Raw genomic sequence first — 17,917 nt, 5'->3', positions numbered from 1 at the left:
GATTAGCAAATATACTCGCTGGATAATGATTAATAAGCAATAAATTATCCTATTACATTTACAAAAGGGGATTAGGTTAGCGTTAAAGTCTAGATGCAATAAGAAACCTTTCAAAAGTGACAAACTGGAAAATATCGCTGGTATATTGATGGATATGTCTCATTTATCCAAACTGGGGAAGGGAGGGAGGTATATTTAATTTAAATACGTCGCACCCACCGTCCCGACATAAGGAAAACAAGAAAGTTATCATCATTTAACGAGGTATCACGATACTGAATACATGCAGCGGTTGCCATGCAAGATACGCCCATATTTGGCAAGAGATGGACAGAGAAGAAGCTAAACCGAAAAGAGATTTTTCGTACAATCAGGTGCCATAATCAAGGAAGTTTCGGTCTGACACGCGTGAATATCGACAGGAACTGAGACCTTTGGGATATAAACATATATTTTAAGTTTCATCAAAATTGGATAAAAATTGTTACCGCTAAAGGGCCAACAACCTTGGTATTACATACTTGTACACTATTTGCGTACTAGGAGTTGTCACTTTGTCGGGTATATGTGGTATATTTGAACGGTTTTGTAGATCGGATAAAAAAATTGTGACCTCTAGAGGTTCCACAAGCTTAAAATGCGATTTTTTGGAACAATCAATTGCCATAATCCATGAAGATATGAGCGAACATCGACAGGAACCAAGATCTTTGAGTTATAAGCATATATTTCAAGTTTGATAAGAAAAAACATTGTAACCTCTAGAGGGTCCACAACTTTGGTATTACATACTTTTACACTATTTGCGTACCTGGAGCGGCCCATTTTGTCGGGATGTTTCTGTCCGATTTTCAGGAAATTTGAACTCTAGCGTCACTATAGTGGGCGTATAAAAATGCAATAGTAAGCCATGCGTTCAGTGTAATTTGTAATCAAGTGATAAACCTTATTTTGGTTTCGAAGTTCATGAATTCGGAACAGCGATAGATTGACAGGCAATAAAACACAGGCCAATCAACAGCTTTAATGTGGTATATTATGTGTCAACGTGTCTGGTGAACATTTTTTTTTCGATAAAACAAAGCGAAGGCCATGTGGACCAATACCAGTTCCAAGGAGTGAAATAATATTTTAATAGTCAACAATTAGTGATCTAAGGGACAATACGGTAGGATATGGGAATCATCACTTTGATATACTATTCAAAAAAAGTAGGGGATATATGATTTTGGGGGCATAATACTAAAATATGCAAATGACTACGAAAAAAGTCACTATAGAACCTAACAGAAGAAACATTTCCAGTTACATGTGACGCCCAAACGCACCAATAGCTACCGCATGGAATGCAGGTGATGCTTGGGATCATCATGGGGGTCCAACCCAAGATTTGCACTACTCTGACTTTGTATGTTACAGTCATTGTGGCATTGAATTCCAGGGTGGAAACATCAGTTTAATTGTTTTAGTGACCAGAAAACAAATTTTGATATGCGTCGGCTTACCCAAAATGAAAGGTTACGTGCCCTTGGCATGCTACAGATCGGCACAACACAGGACAGACCACGCTCAGGTCGACCAAGGGCGACAACTCAAGCCCAGGATCGATTTATCCGTACCTTGGCCTTGAGAAATCGTGTCATCACAGCAAATCAGATCAGCGCTCGTCTTCAAACAGACACTGGTGTGAGAGTGAGTGGCCAGACGATTCGGAATCGACTGCATAGGGGTCACCTTCGCGCCCGACGTCCTCGCGTGATCCCTTGTTTGAGAGATCATCACATTCAGGCAAGACGTCGTTGGTGTAGGGATCGTCAACACTGGGATAATCGACGCTGGAGCAATGTGATGTTTTCAGATGAGTCAAGGTTCACTGTTGATTTTTTGGACAGACGTAGGAGGGTGTGGCGTCGTCGAAACGAGCGCTTCCAAGACGTTAACGTCATCAGACATGATCGATTTGGGGGTGGTTCTGTTATGGTGTGGGGAGGCATCACTGTTGCTGGAAGAACGGCTTTACATGTTGTTGCAGGGCGTGTTACAGGCCAGTACTACCGGGACAACATCTTGGCAGTCCATGTTGTGCCGTTCGCACGACGTCATGGCCGCCGTTTCATCCTCCAAGATGACAACGCAAGATGTCACAGGGCCAGGATCGTTACAGGTTACCTCCAACAACAGAACATCACCACATTACCTTGGCCAGCACTGAGTCCCGACCTCTCCCCCATCGAGCATGTCTGGGACATGCTTGGACAGAGGTTACGTCAACGTCAACAACTTCCTGCCAATGTCCAAGAACTTGCTGCTGCGTTGCAACAGGAATGGGACAATCTGGACTAAAATGACCTTAGACGTCTCATTAGGAGTATGCCACGTCGGATCAATGCTTGTTTGGCAAACAGAGGAGGATTTACCCGTTACTGACTTGGTTGTGATGCTGTGGTAACTTTGCTGTTTGACCCCGGGTATCATTTTACCCTTATAATGGTCAGTCTGTGCCTTACTTAGTCTAACGATCATTTGGACTAAATCGATGAATGTGAACTTCATTTCATTTTGTCATTTGTTTCTTCGTCAGTTTCATTAGGTGACTTTAATAACACTTAAAAATCAAATATCCCCTACTTTTTTTGAATAGTATATATTGTGATAGCAGCATGACGTGGATGGACCATAAAATGACTACTTTACAAGATAGCTGTAATCCCAGGCAGTCATCGCTCTGCATATAATTTTCACAAACCGTAAAATAATCAATATTGTTGGGGTGGGGGGTAAGTTTTTTTTTCTTATCAAACTTCTCTAAACAGTGCACAGCGTCACGGTGATATTTTCGAACGTTAATACAATCAGATAAAAATGGTGACCTCAGAGGGTCCAAAAGCTAAAACCCGTTTTTTAGTAAAATCAGGGGCCATAATCCAAGAAATGTGTGAATGTTGAAAGGAACAGAGATCTTTGAGTTATTTCAAGTTTCATCAAAATCGGATAAAAATTGTGATCTCTAGAGTACCCACAAGCTAAAAACGTCATTTTTCGTACAATAAGGGGTCATAATCCATGAAGTTACGGTCCGATCCATGCCAATTTCTAAAGGAGCCGAGACCTTTGGGAGATAAACCTATACTTGAAGTTGACGTGTAGTCCACAAACAATTTGTAGACGGACGTATAAAAATGGAATACATATAATCATGTTAACCACAACAATTGTCATTCGCAATTCATTTCATAGGAGTAAAATAGTTATAGTTTCATCCTCCGTTAAACATCCTTATCATTATGTTTTCCTATGCCACCAGTTATCTGTTTTCCTGTCTTGCAAGTGCAAACGACAGTTTTGATCAGACTGCAACCCAGTATCAGAAATATTAACTAAATCACATGTCCAGTCACGTAAACCTTAAAATAAAACTCATGCCAATGACGTTAGTAAGTCATGCGTTCTGTGTAGAAATTTGTAATCAAGTAATAAACCTTATTTTGGTTTCGACGTTCATGAATTCGGAACAGCGATAGGTTGACAGGAAATAAAAACACGGGCCAATCAACAGCTTTTATGTGGTATATGGGTCAAAGTATCTGGTGAAACTATAATGTTTTCGATAAAACAAAGCGATGGCCCAGTGGATTAATACCAGTTCCGACGAGTGAAATAATTCCTGGAATATTTTAATAGTCCACAATTAGTGATCTAGGCGTAAATACGGTGGGACATGGGAATCATCACTTTGGACGATATTGTGACGTGAATGGACCATAAAACGACTACTTTACATGCTAGCTGGGAGACTAATGCTATCACCTAGCAGTCATCGCTCTACAAATAATTTTCACAAACCGTAAAATAATCAATAGTATTTACAAAAACATTTTGGTGGAGGGTAAGTTTTTTTCTTCTTATCAAACTTCTCTAAACAGTGCATGCGAAAGTCTAAAACCTCCAGCTTCTACTGTAATCAAGGGCAATAACGCAGGAGGTATTATTGACAAACGCTTGAAATTTGATGAATAACTTATCACCATTGACAACAACGAATTTATATTTTAAAAGATGGAAATTTGTAATTATAATTATTGGACACCCATAAAGATGATATAAAGTCAAAGGCTATAACTCGGGAAAACAGTAAAATTCTTTTGGCTCGCAGGATAACAACGGATATAAATCTAGAAAAGATCTGTACATTTCAAAGGTCATAAAGTGAAGAACATAATCTTCTTATAATAATCTTTATACCAGACACAAAACTTCCAACCATAATTGATACGCACTGCTACCTGGCATACATACATAATTCTATGTGATTTAATGTTATCACATTATAGCATCGAAGTGTTAAATACTTTAAAGATAATCAAATGTAAAGACCCACATTTCTACATTCCTAGAACCCGGAATTACTGATCAATATGAAGTCGTTTTATTGTTTCGATATAATTGCCAAATAAATTTCAGAGGGTTACCTTAAGTCCCAGGTTTTAGCTGTAGCAGAAGCAGTGTTTGCCACAGTCACGACTTGAGAGCGACCCATTCGGATTCAGAGATTCTGCGCTTGTTATATTACTATGATGCCTTTAAATTTTGTTATTGGGTGTTTCAGGGTATCAATTTTCAATTAGACCACTCCACCGCACGACCCTTTCCCCCCTTTTAAATTACTATTACCGAGATACCAGAAATACGTGTCGTATTACATGACTGTGTTCCCAAATGAATCCCTTTCTTATTAATTAGCAATATGACTGGTTAATGCACGAAACTTTAAATACCTCTGAGGTGCGTAAATGTAATGGTTGTTATCCAGGTGACGTATGCAATCATTGACAGTTTTAAAAAAACAACATTTAGGTTTAATACTGTGGTCCCTTAACATTTCTCGTATGGCATTGTTGCGAAATAAGTCAGAAGACATTTTGTAGAACAGACAAAAAAGGGGATCAACATCTAATTACCGAACGGGTGTATTGTGTTGATTTGTTACGTCATGTGTCAAGAGGGCCCAACAATTATTAACAAGCAGCCAGTGAGGCTGATGCCCCCCCCCCCCCGCCTAAGTCCCGAAATAAATAGATGACATATTAATTAATTGCATGTTTATCTTTTTCAAAACTATACACTAAGTTTCATCACTCTCTATCAGATAGAATCAATAGCTCTGCTTAGCTTTAACGGAAGTCAAAGAAATTGCTTAGCTCTGCTTAGCTTTAGCGGGAAATGTTAATCATTGAACTCGGTCAAGGCATTCACCCAATGAACATCTACATCAAGTTTAAATAAACATTTTACCTCAATTAAAAGCAAAGTTGTTATGTTACAAAGTCTTCACCAATTAAATTGCTTATCGCTCCTTAGCCCATGCCAGTGATTTTCAACAAGTGTGCCTCGGCACACAGGTGTGAGACGAGATCTTCCTTAGTGTGCCGCGAAATTTTGAACGGCACACTAAGAAAATGTGAAAAAACAATTGAGTATTCATTGGTGTCTACTGATAAGTTCATAGCTGTGTTTTTCTGCATTTAGTTTGAGTTATTATATATGTCTGTGACTAGTCTCTGTCTACCGTTGTATGACGTCTGACTATTATTTAGCCAGCTGTGCCGCTATTTTTTCAAGTGTTCCAAGGTGTGCCGTTGGCAAAAATAGGTTGAGAACCACTGGGCTAAGCAGATAATTGTCATCAACGAACTTAGTCATTTTAATGATATAATTAATCTACACTCGGAGTTTCATAGCTCTTAGATAAATATAACAAAGTTATCGCATCCAAAAGCATCAACCAATCAAATTACTTATCTATGCTTACCGTAAGCAGTCAATGTTCATCATCTAACTCCATCAAGGCATTCACCTAATGAACGCCTACACCAAGTTCGACCATTCTACCTCAATTAGAAGGAGAGCTATTGTGTCTCGACCAATCAAATTGCTCATCGCTCTGCTTACCCTCAGCAGAAACTGCTCATCTTCGAACCCCATCAAGGCATCGACCTAATAAACAACTACACCAAGTTTGAACATTCTAGCTCAATTAGAAGAAGAGTTATTGAGTCCCAAAAAATGTGATGGATAGACAGACAGACGAACCCATTTTAATAGTCCCACGTGGGGGTGGGGGTGGGATAATAGACCTAAAACCAAATACATCGATATTTACCCTAGCTCACAACCCGTCGTAGGTGTTTTGAAATGCACGGGTGAGAGGGCGTTGTAGGTCGTATACAAGCTGCAAGAAACCGGGTGAAAATTTTGTATGTGCAGGACAAAAAGTCTCTACGGCCGGTCTGCGATCTTCAACGGTGCCGAACACTCGCAAGTGAAGCGTAAGTCTCAGGCACAGGTTTACTTAAATTAGAGACTTTTGGCAAGGGTAAATTACTGGTCGTTATCGCATATCCGTATGGATTTTGCGTGTGACATCATCAACGTGTGTGTATTTCCCATACGTGATACGGCACATGGATACGGCAGCACGTATCGAACAGCGTTCATACGGAAAAGTTCCGTATTACAACATTGTCGTCTTTTTTGCTACTTTTAGACACTGAAATGTTACGTACTACTTTTTTTTTATGAATCTAGGTGTTTACTAGAACACGAAGGTGTATATTTGATGTGATTTTAACCATGTTAAAGACTGGAATTTGATCATTAATTTTTATGGGTTTTTCGCGGAATTTTCATACTTTTCCTGTCTGTCTGCATGCTGATTGATCTATGTGCTAAATTTAGGGAGGCGGGACCTTGCAAATCTGTAAATGATTTTATTCTATTATGGTAAAGGGATATAAACTTTCTGAAATGATACATTAGTGAAACCAAAAATTGCTGTCGAGTCTAAGTCGAAGATTATTTTTTTTCTCAGCGCTCAGTGACTGTCCAGCGACTTCACTCCCTCCGGGAAATTGTAGACTAGACACTTGACTAGTACTGATGGTGATCTTGGTAGATATCTGCCATCATGCTGTAATACAATTAAGCTCAGCTCATCGGCGCATACGGACGCGACGCGAAAATCTGCCAAAACTCTAAAACTATATTGACGCAACGTAACACGGATACGATACGTGATACGGATGGGAAAACTTCCGCTTGCCAAAAGTCTCTATAAGAAATAGTTTCAGCGTGTGGAATAACTTAGCTGCTACTTCGAGTCATAATTATGTCTAATGAATGTTTGATAGTTCATCTCTGTATTTCCCGTATATAGCACGACACACCTCCGGTAAAAACAGTCAGGGCTGAAGTGGACGACGGCTTCTAGGACCCTTGAAAATGCGGGGTGTCACACGCAGCAAGAACTCTGCAAAATATCAGGAGTTATCCGCATGTACGCCACAGAATCTCCTCTCGACTCCCTCTCTTGCTCTTAGAATAGATTGTGATACTGACAGAAATGACGTCAACATGCTGTATTAGCAGGGGCATTATGACCTCGTGCCTTTCCTCCGCTTCTATTAGATGCCTGTAACAGTTCGACAACCTTAGTCGTGTCCGGCCAGGCCCGTTTTAACTTGCCTACAGGCACGAACGTGCCTCTGGATAAAAAATCCGCGCTTTGAAAATCTGAAATCCGTGCTTTGAAATCTGGGGAAATTTAACTACCATTATGATCATTGACCACTTTTGATTTGCATTGTTGACGTATTCCCACCACCACCACCTAAAGCACGAAAATTACATAGCAGAACGGTTGCGGGTGACAGTGAAGGTTCGTTTGTCTTTAGATCGACTTTGAATGTTTATTTGGACTGTTAATGATACTGACACGATTATAAATATAAATACGTTAATTCTGTTCTATTTTGGTTATACAAGTGTAAGCGTGATATCGTGTTATCCAAAGTCAAATTCTGGAAGTTTTCACGGCCAATAAAACTTTTAAATGGGCCCTGGTCGTGTCGGTATGGTGACAGCTGTATTTGTTCTTCTGAAGTCATACATGCTCGACAATCTTCCAAGTACATCGTATAGGTTTTGTGCACTGATTGTACGCCACACACAGTGGTAGTAAGTCAGATGTACTTCTGAATTGCGGGCCGCAATGATAATAAGTCATGACTACGTTTGTAGTAGATCTAATGCACGTCACCCGTACAAAGACCGTTTGTCTGACGTTGTCTTACTGCTCCTGACCTGATGCAGGCGTACAACAGGAGTAAGGACCGCGTACGTACTGCTTGCGTTCGTGATTTTTCGGAAGACCCGTAGAATGTGCTTGCGCAGGAGCAAAAGTCTCTACGGCCAGTCTGTGATCTTCTACGGTGCCGAGCACACGCATTTACTAAAACTTCCCCGTCGATTACCCCTAGGCTTAAGCTGCGTACCAGTCCGCTCACCATTCACCGGCTCATTGACAGACCTGGGTTATCGATACTTACATACGAAGCATTACAGACTGCTAGAGAACCAAATGCCAACCAAAAATATCAGGAGTGCTGTAAAGCTTAGCTCACAACCCGCCGTACGTGTTTTGACACGCACGGTTCGTAGGATTTGGTATAGCCCGCTGCAGGTGCAAGAAACCGGGTGAAAAATTTTGATGTGCAGGACCAAAAGTCTCAACGGCCAGTATGCGATCTTCTACGGTGATGAAAGGACGCCAAGTGTCGCGTAAATCTCACGCATGGGTTTACTAAAATACTCCCTGTAGACTGCTTGTAGAAGCACGTACAGCGGATTGGTAGCGAGACTTACTTCAACGAAGAAAATTATTACTCGTATTCTATTTTTTCCTACAGCGCGATCTTCAGAGTTATAAATTCTACTGAACAACATTATTTGATAGATGCATAGATAAAGTTACGTGCGGTGAGGTTGAACATTCACCGAAGTAATTTCAACCTCTAGCTGTGTAGGGCACTCTATTTGTGTACCGGACAGACAGGCAATAAATAAACAGGCGTGTTATCAAAAATAAAATCATATCGGCTCCTTACCTTTACAAACAGCATTTGAATCCAGAAATCTCGAAACTAGTTGAATCTCTTGGCAATACCCCGCAATACAATCTGAAATGATTCGTACATTCTGTATTAGTATAATATTAAGATATATATTTCTGTTAACATACCTGGTGAAAGTAAAATCGACCATCTAATTTACCCAATGCCCTGTCAAGATCTAAAACCCAAGACGACATATACGCTTTCTTTGTTAACAACTATCAATATTATGAATGCTTAGATAAATAATAATTTGATTTTGTAAGTAAAATGAGCTTTTAATATCGGCTCCTTACCTTTACAAACAGCATTTGAATCCAGAAATCTCGAAACTAGTTGAATCTCTTGGCAATACCCCGCAATACAATCTGAAATGATTCGTACATTCTGTATTAGTATAATATTAAGATATATATTTCTGTTAACATACCTGGTGAAAGTAAAATCGACCATCTAATTTACCCAATGCCCTGTCAAGATCTAAAACCCAAGACGACATATACGCTTTCTTTGTTAACAACTATCAATATTATGAATGCTTAGATAAATAATAATTTGATTTTGTAAGTAAAATGAGCTTTTAATATGCATGAACAATTTCCCTCCACTTGCATAAATGTTGTTCGAATCGATTGTTGTTGAAAGTTTAGAGAAGGAAATGGAAATCGGTGAAATCTGAGAATACGTTATACATTATCGACACCTATTAAAAGAAGAATATCTAAAGTTATAGTCATTATCACATTTAGTATAACAAGTTTTTCTCAAATTCTCAGTGATTAAACTCAACTAAGTGGAAATCCTAAAATTATACATGCCATACAGTGATTGACATTAGTATTAACACCACGCCATTCTTTAGACCAAGCCATCACAAAGCAAAAAAATACATGATTAATCTAGTCCATATGAGCGAGGAATACTGCACATTTAGTGAAGCCGCTCTATGAACAGAGAAACGAACGTGTACTTAAATACGCGTTTTATTTCAAAAGTCTCAGAAACAAACTTTAATATTAAAACTAAAAGTATGACATTAATTTATTCGAAAAGTATGTGTCGCATACTTATACTTTCGTAACCCAATCTAACAAATTTGTATATTTTATTTCAAGTCTCAGAAACAAACTTTAATATTAAAACTAAAAGTATGACATTAATTTATTCGAAAAGTATATGTCGCATACTCATACTTTCGCAACCCAATCTAACAAATTTGTATATTTAAAAGATTGGCAGCGTTCTTCTACTTTGTTGAAATAACAGAAGACATAAAAATAATCAATGAAAGTGAACTGAATTGTCAGTTTTAATTTAATGTACATTTATTCGATTAGGTATCAAAATTTAGAATTCCAGTAAAAAAAACGATATTGAATCAATTTGTGAATTTTATCCAAAGACACACTTGTGGAATAAACAATAACATACATAAGGCAATACCTGAGTAATACCCGAATAAATAATATACGCCAGATAATACAAGGTTTACAGACAATACAATTATGTCTATCACAAAGTTTATGATCCAGTGATGCCGAGCAACTTCGGTCATAAATTGCACCTTATAAGTAGATGTCCACGGGAACTTTGTCATATAATTGTCAAACGCTCATGTCCTTCAAGACACCTACACATGAATGCTTTCCAAACTGTTAGATACTGGAAATCAGAAGAAAGATGCTGCGCTTGCTAGTGCAATCATATCACCCGCAAAACAGAATTCTCACGAGTCCTTTTCTTTAGGCTGAAGTATTCAGTAGCAGTTTGTTAAATTATCAAACGGTAGCAAACCAAGAGCTACCCACATACCAGCTTTTGTAATAATACAAAGCCAACTAAGTGTAAAATGCTCTTACAAAAAGGCGTGAAGCTGATCTGAAGAAATCGATGGCTGTGTATGTGTAAAGTTAACGGATTTGCATGCTTATAGTACTATTAGCAGTCAATGACCAGATCATCGAACACGCCTTCTGCTTTCATCAATCAAATTCAAGGTCTTGGAAATTACCAATTACTGTAGGAAACTGTCATTCTCCTATTAAATTAATAAGTACCTTTACTATTTGTATGAACACATATTACAGGCTATACACAACAATTCTGTAATACTATTTTATATATAAACATACGCTTAATGAGAAAAAGAATAAGTGTAAATCGATCTGGTCCAAGCAATAATGCACGTCAGTAATATGTTATTCTGACATGAAAAAAGTCATATAAGTAGTTATTAACCGATGAAAAAAAAAGATGTCAAGTACTTTTATGGATCAGCACGGTATTTTCCATGATTTTCCTGTCTGGTTTTGTCTTGCCACCGGTGTTGGACGGAGGATATGATGTGGAAAAGTGTCTAGATCTTCATATGGGACAACCCGTGCATACCATTGCCAGCATTTTAAAGATACCCCGTCGTTTGGAAACATAAATAAGACTAGTTCGTGGCACCACTGGCAGGGAAACATTATCCTGATAGCACAATGCACGGCGCATGTCCGTCTATACTTCGGGCGATTAGTGCAGAAATTTAAAACGTTAAAACACATTTCAGTTCCGAACATGATATCGTTAAACATTAAAGATACCCGTCACTTTTATTATTGCGCTTTTATCCACAAAGCGCTTGGGGTCTAGCCACGTACAAATAAATGGTAACACAATATCTAAAATTAATAAAAATAAGGAAGATGGACACATAAAAAACAGCATAATAAGAATTAAACGAATATCAGGTGGAGGCATGTAAAATAACCTGGGTTTCCTTGAAATAGCTGTACTTTGACTATATTGGGTGAATAGAAAAAGAAAGCTTTTATTGCATAGTTTTGGAGCTTGTGTACGAAAAGATATGTGGCCGTATGATACACGTTTCACTTTAAAGAGATTTAACGAAAGGTAATCATTAGATGGTCTTAGACTTCTACTTGGTAAATGCAGATCAACAATAACACGGTGTCATAACATTTGGCCAAAGTACACCAATAATTTCCCGATTGAGTCGAATGATAATTCTCGTCTCTTTTCGTTTGTTTGAAGTAGTTGAACGCTTTTTACCAGCAATGCAACATGCGGCAATGTCTAGATCAAAAGCATGTACACGGGTCACCATGGAACTCTTGAGATACGCTAGTAGTACCATACTTGTAACCGTGCATATGTCTGCTCTGTTTTCTGCCCGCCACAAAATGACGAACATTCACCAACACATTGCAGTTAATGTGAATCTATACCCTTTCCTTCGATTCTACCAAAACAGTTCAACAAAAATCGTCATGCAAAAGGGGGGAGGGAAGGACTATTGCAGGGTTAACCAAATATAGGAGTTAATTGTGTCCTGTGTTCATTTATACAATTAAACCGTGCAAAGAGGTTATCTATTCCAAAGTTATATTGACTGACCCATAGACAACAATGCCACAATACAGTCCTAAAATATATTCTCACTGACTGAATCGCAACTTCATGCCAATAATGCATCTAATAATATTCTATTATTTTGGTATTTGAATTAGTAAACAATTAATTTTCTGTGGTTGTCAGACAGGATATGGGGGATTCTCGCGTTGCCTTGCTATATTACCTACATTATGTCACTTGTATCTTTGGTTGAGCAGGTGTCACATGGCACATTATTGTGTCGAGACGAAGAGAATACCTCGTTTCAGTTCGCATTTAGTCGGAGGAAATGCCTTAAATTTATTTCAGTGGTGTTGCTAATCGAATTATCTTGAACTGTTATACCCTGGTGCTACTTCTAGACATTATCCGTTAGAACTTTAATTTTACTAACTGGATTAGAAGGAAAGATATTTCTTGGGGACCTTTAACTTGGACTGCAACGCTGTAGTAAATTAACATTAATATTGTTGCATTTACTGAGATGCTACGTCGGGTACTTACACCAGAGACAGTCAGCGTATTCTAAAAACCATCGGAAACAGTTCAAAATATATACACGAGAGGGCTCATTGTTATTACCTGAAAGCCAATTACATCAACATAAATATCAAGTAAATTTTAAAATAGATTTATGACTATAGTAGGTCCAAGAGAATAAGTGAACTTCGCATTAATTAAAATACATTGGAAATCACATCATTGGGATGTATTTACAATCCCAACAAATATTTCCTAGAACTTCTAAGCAACTCAAGGGAATAAAAATATATTACTTTTTTTTTTATCTCAGTATGGATTACTGGTTTGACACAATGCGCTATGAATATAACTCAGGAATATCAAAGTGACAGTAACCCTAACTTTCACACCAATATCTTTATTATTCGTGAATTTTGAAGACCTTTATTTTGTCATTATTCGTAAATCTCGAATTACATGATTCTATTACATGAAAATATTTTAATTAACATAGCTATTCAAATACTTAATCAAGTTTATTTCTTTTTCTTAAGTGGTAGTATTTTGTGCTCTGATTTAAGATATTTTGATATTTAACCATTTCTGACAGCCTTTGATTTGCTGGTTCCATGCCGTCTATTGTACAGGAATATTTCTTATTACCTTACACATGAAGTTTAGAAAAGGAATAGCCTAAATGAATTACGTTTGAATATTTTAGTTACTTGGAATTTGTCGTAAAATATTGTAAGGTCTTTAATTAAATATAGTATCTTCTATCGGAATGACAAACTCTTCAACAAAAGCGAATACTGAACTGCTTCTAGTTTGTTGCTTCAAATTCACTCCAGATAAGAGAATAGTGGGAATGAATGGTCCAATCGAAACGGCTAGTTATGATATTAAATGCGTACCTGTCACCAAAAATACTAATTTGTAGTAGTAGTTTGAACTTTATCAAGAACAGTTTGAAGCTTTTACAGAATTTCACCAAACCAAGAAAGTTGCAAAGAGAATCCCCAATTCGTTCTGATGTAATACGTTTACAAACCTTCAATGAATGGCAAACATACTGCTATTAGTGACACGCAATTTCGATTTGGCTGAACACGAGCATTTCGAAAAACGAAATGAGAAACAGCTGCAATGTGTTTGACAGGCTTTTAAATACAAAATTGCGGTGACAAGCAGCAACGCTAATGAATTTCCACAGGGTTCTTCAAGGTGTCTTTGATTCACGCGAAAAGTCAGAAGCGGAGTGCCGAAAAATAAGGAAAATATTACTTGATGATCGGGAGTTCTTCATTCCCGCTTATTTTGTAAATTTAACAACGAAATAAAATGGATTTAGTAACGCTGTAAAGAAAATCTGTGGTGATATTATGAGAAGGTGTCTATTTTACATAACATTTAGTGGCATGTCTCCGATTTAAATGGACCTTACAACAAATACTACATGACGATGACGTGAAAAGTCTGTATTTTACACACCATTATTAACTTAACGCAATTTTACCCATATGGAAACTGGAAGTTTATATTTATTCAATAAGTTTAGTGTATTACAAGTGTTAGATCAAGATTCTCTGGATTATTCATACGCTTGAATAATAACGTTACAGCCTTGGTCCTCTATTATCTTTTACGATCTCTGGTTATAGGGAGGGGGGGAGGGGGCTGAGCACTAGCCTTAAGCGTGTAATTTTGTTGCGAGAATGCACCAAATGACATTGGGTTTTTTCAGACATCTCTAGTACACCGCAGGTAGAGCCCCCACACCCTTCCCATAAACCCCCTAACAGGCGGATTCAGGGCACTCGACTTTAAATCCCTTGAAAAATGTTTTGCTATGACGACTCCATTAATTAATATACTGGGAAGTTTTATGGTGGTACCGCTTTGACATTCGAGTAGTATGCGATGCTTCATCGTTTGTAATTCTATTTTTCATTTCTGCTTTATTCCCGACTCTTTTAATTATCCACATCTTGTTATTATGTAAAGCGTACATTGAACGAATCAAGTGGGTTAACAATGTCTAATAAAATCCGATTTTTTTTCGAGATTGTAGATACTTGGAATTCATTTATGAAGCTCAGACATCTGGTATTAGCTACCTTATTGAGTGTATAAGTATGCGACCGAAGCGCTGAAGTCCGTGTAAGGCTAAAAGAGTCTGGATTAAGAAGGATCAGAATGTCATTAAGAACGCAGACAAAGGCACATAATTAATATGTTACAGGATGATTCCCATGTTCCAGACTCTAATAACCTTCTTATGTGACAAATATCCCAATCTACATCATTCAGGATTCATAATCATGAATCAAGAACGACTTAACATAGTTTTTTATATTCTGTGAATGTTTATCTTATTCGGATCAGCTGTTATTATATAATCGAGTTAATTAGGTACAAGGGTGTAATCTTCTCCTCAATGTTCATCAACTCAGGTTCTTCAAATAACAACACAACATATACACACACAAGACTTCATGAAACAATATTTGATATTCATTCAAATAGATGTTTCGGTTTAGCTGAACAAAAAGATAACAATTGTCGATCACTTCAGGCTTAATTGAACAGGGGCAACAATATTCGTTGATGTTCCCTGATATGGAGTGCGGGTTATTGATAAACTGAAGTTCAATGCAAATATGTAAGTGTGGCGACAACAACAGAATCGCTGAATACCTGTACTGTTTAAAATAAATCACATGCTACGTTTCAAGTGATTCTTTTGCCATTATCAAGCCAAATTCAGCAAAACAAAGTCGGATCTATTTTTCCATTACTAAGGGTCGGTTAAACGGTGTACCGACTGTGACCCACAATATATATTTTATCTAATGTGGGAACTAGATTGTACGGAATGAATTCACGTACTGTTTGTGTTTTGACACATACCACCAATTGCCATGTTAGTTCTCTTATTAGAAGACACTCCACGCTAGTATACACTAAAACAATAACATGTACTATTGCTTTAAGCCAGTAATACTAAGGAAACTGCCAAACCAGATCCATTGGGGCAGTACGTAATTGATAACCGCGAATATATTAAAGGCCGAGTCACGTTTGCTGTACATGGACTATCATTAAAATTCCACTTGACATTAAAAAAAATAGCGTTTATGAGTCGGGTTGATCTTTCATAAAAGGAAGTTTGCTATTCAGTAATTACTGATTTCACCACCATGTCACCTGAGATTTGGTGTCAAATGACAAGATTGCTAGGAAGCGTTTTTGCTTATACAATTTTCCTCATATCTTGATAATTCCGCTTCGTGGAATTTTCTGCTAAAATGACTATTATCGCGATAGTTACTTTGAAATATCCCTACAAAAAATTCACACTTTCCGCTTCCCTGAACCATTTAGTCTGGCAGCAGAAATAAAAGGTTTTGGATTAGTAAATAATATACACGAGACAGAAGAGTGGCTCAATTTGTTTATTTTCAAAAGGTTAATATGATCCAAATTTTTAGCAATTTAGGTTGGAAATATTAATTATATTGTTGAATAAGAACCAAGTCATTCTTTAACGGCTGTTGACTGATCTAAATACGAAAATGTTGATTCAGATTTTGTAGCGCTAGACATTTATATAGTCATCCAAACGCAGCGTGGTGTCTGTGCCCTGTTGTAATGTCTGGTCCCAGTATTTCTATATAGACATATAATACTATTTTAGTTTTGATTATTATTTTCTACCATATTGTCTTTATAATTAAGATACTAAAGCCAGCTTGAATTAGATTTTAATGAAAACAGAACATAGAAGTTAAGTGCCACGCAGTTGACAAAACGTTCGATTGCTTGAACAAAGAACTTCTCTCGGTGAAACTTGTTTAAATATTATCTTTTTTTATTTCTTCCTTTGCAGAATTTAATTTACGACAGAATAAGTCTGGATCTACCAGGAACTGTGCATAAAATGTCAAATATTTAACCGCTATCTCTGCGCAATTTAATCAACCTTGCCGACCTAATCCTTCTGTCTCATAATCATGTATTATGTGTGTGACAAGCACGAGGAAAATAACTTTTTATTATGATAAATCTTAGATAAATATGCAGATCCCGTCGGAATTTTGCCTTAATAGGTAATGCATTTATATAGGAATTAAATTTAATTTCCCATGAGGCAAGGACCGGTTGTAAATTGGCTATTAAGACTCGAATTAGACATTAAATAAGGTACTAATTGTTGTTATATTACAATCGTAAGTAAATTACATTTATTAACTAACAAATGCTATAATGACTGACTACTAATATTATCGAAGGATATAAATGTCATACAAAAAATAGTAATAAACAGAGTAACTATTATGGTTGTGACAGTGGTCAGTGTTATTTATATAAAACAACATTTAATTTAAGGATACAGTGCTGGTATGACTGCAACGTTCGACAAGACCCTTTTACGACGGTGAAAATAATGATATAATGTCCACATATAAGAAACTAAAAACACAAGGTGTTAAAGTTCCTTAAATAAGATTTTTTGAAACTCATATATTGGTTGTGTATTCTATTAGTTTTTAACGAATTTAAATCATATTTTTCACGGGTATTCCACTCTCTTAAAAATGTTATTAGCATCTCAGAGGCTTTAATATTATGATCTGATTTTTTAAATCTGTAAGTAAGTATTGTTTAATTCATTGAACGGAAGAAGCCTATTCATGTCTATTAATTAATATTAAAATTTTCTTGTTAGCAAAGTAGAGGCTACTATATTTCATATCTGTTCGAAATTCTAAAATTGTCTTACTAAATCTTGTTACAACTGACTGATCATGCTAATCCGTGAAATGCCGTGCTACCTGATTAAAAAACACACTAACATACAATATTTCTAATAAATAACCGGAACGCATAAAAGCAAATGAACTCCTGATAAAGGTGTCTTGATATCTGCACCTTCAGGCGAAATCCGTTTTAATGGGTTAAAATAAAACAATGGGGTAATAATTTGTTATAATATAACAAGAAGTTCAAAGGGGTTATGTGCCCTCATCCGGAGGATTAACTTGGTCATGGTCTGTAACTGCGCCGCCCAGTGAATACGGTTCATTCTCACCCAGCTGGGGATGGCC

The 17,917-nt window shown here is 37.1% G+C and overlaps 1 protein-coding gene across 2 annotated transcripts in view; it reads right to left on the bottom strand.

The window, feature by feature from the left end:
- The window catches only part of LOC126828262 (lysophosphatidic acid receptor 4), a 177,314-nt gene that overhangs the window by 59,729 nt on the left and 99,668 nt on the right, over positions 1-17,917 (bottom strand). The window contains exons 3-4 of one of the 2 annotated variants that reach the window (XM_050557940.2): positions 9,245-9,316; positions 8,943-9,014 (exon numbers count right to left, since the gene is read on the bottom strand). The gene's annotated coding sequence lies outside the window, so the exon portion shown is untranslated. The remainder of the gene's footprint in view (positions 1-8,942; positions 9,015-9,244; positions 9,317-17,917) is intronic. The other variant, XM_050557944.2, reaches the window with a different exon arrangement.

Source organism: Patella vulgata, chromosome 7, assembly GCF_932274485.2.
Source record: "Patella vulgata chromosome 7, xgPatVulg1.2, whole genome shotgun sequence".
Classification (NCBI taxonomy): Eukaryota; Metazoa; Mollusca; class Gastropoda; family Patellidae; genus Patella; species Patella vulgata.
Note: the sequence above shows the minus strand (reverse complement) of the source record. Positions and strands in the feature narration are given on the sequence as shown.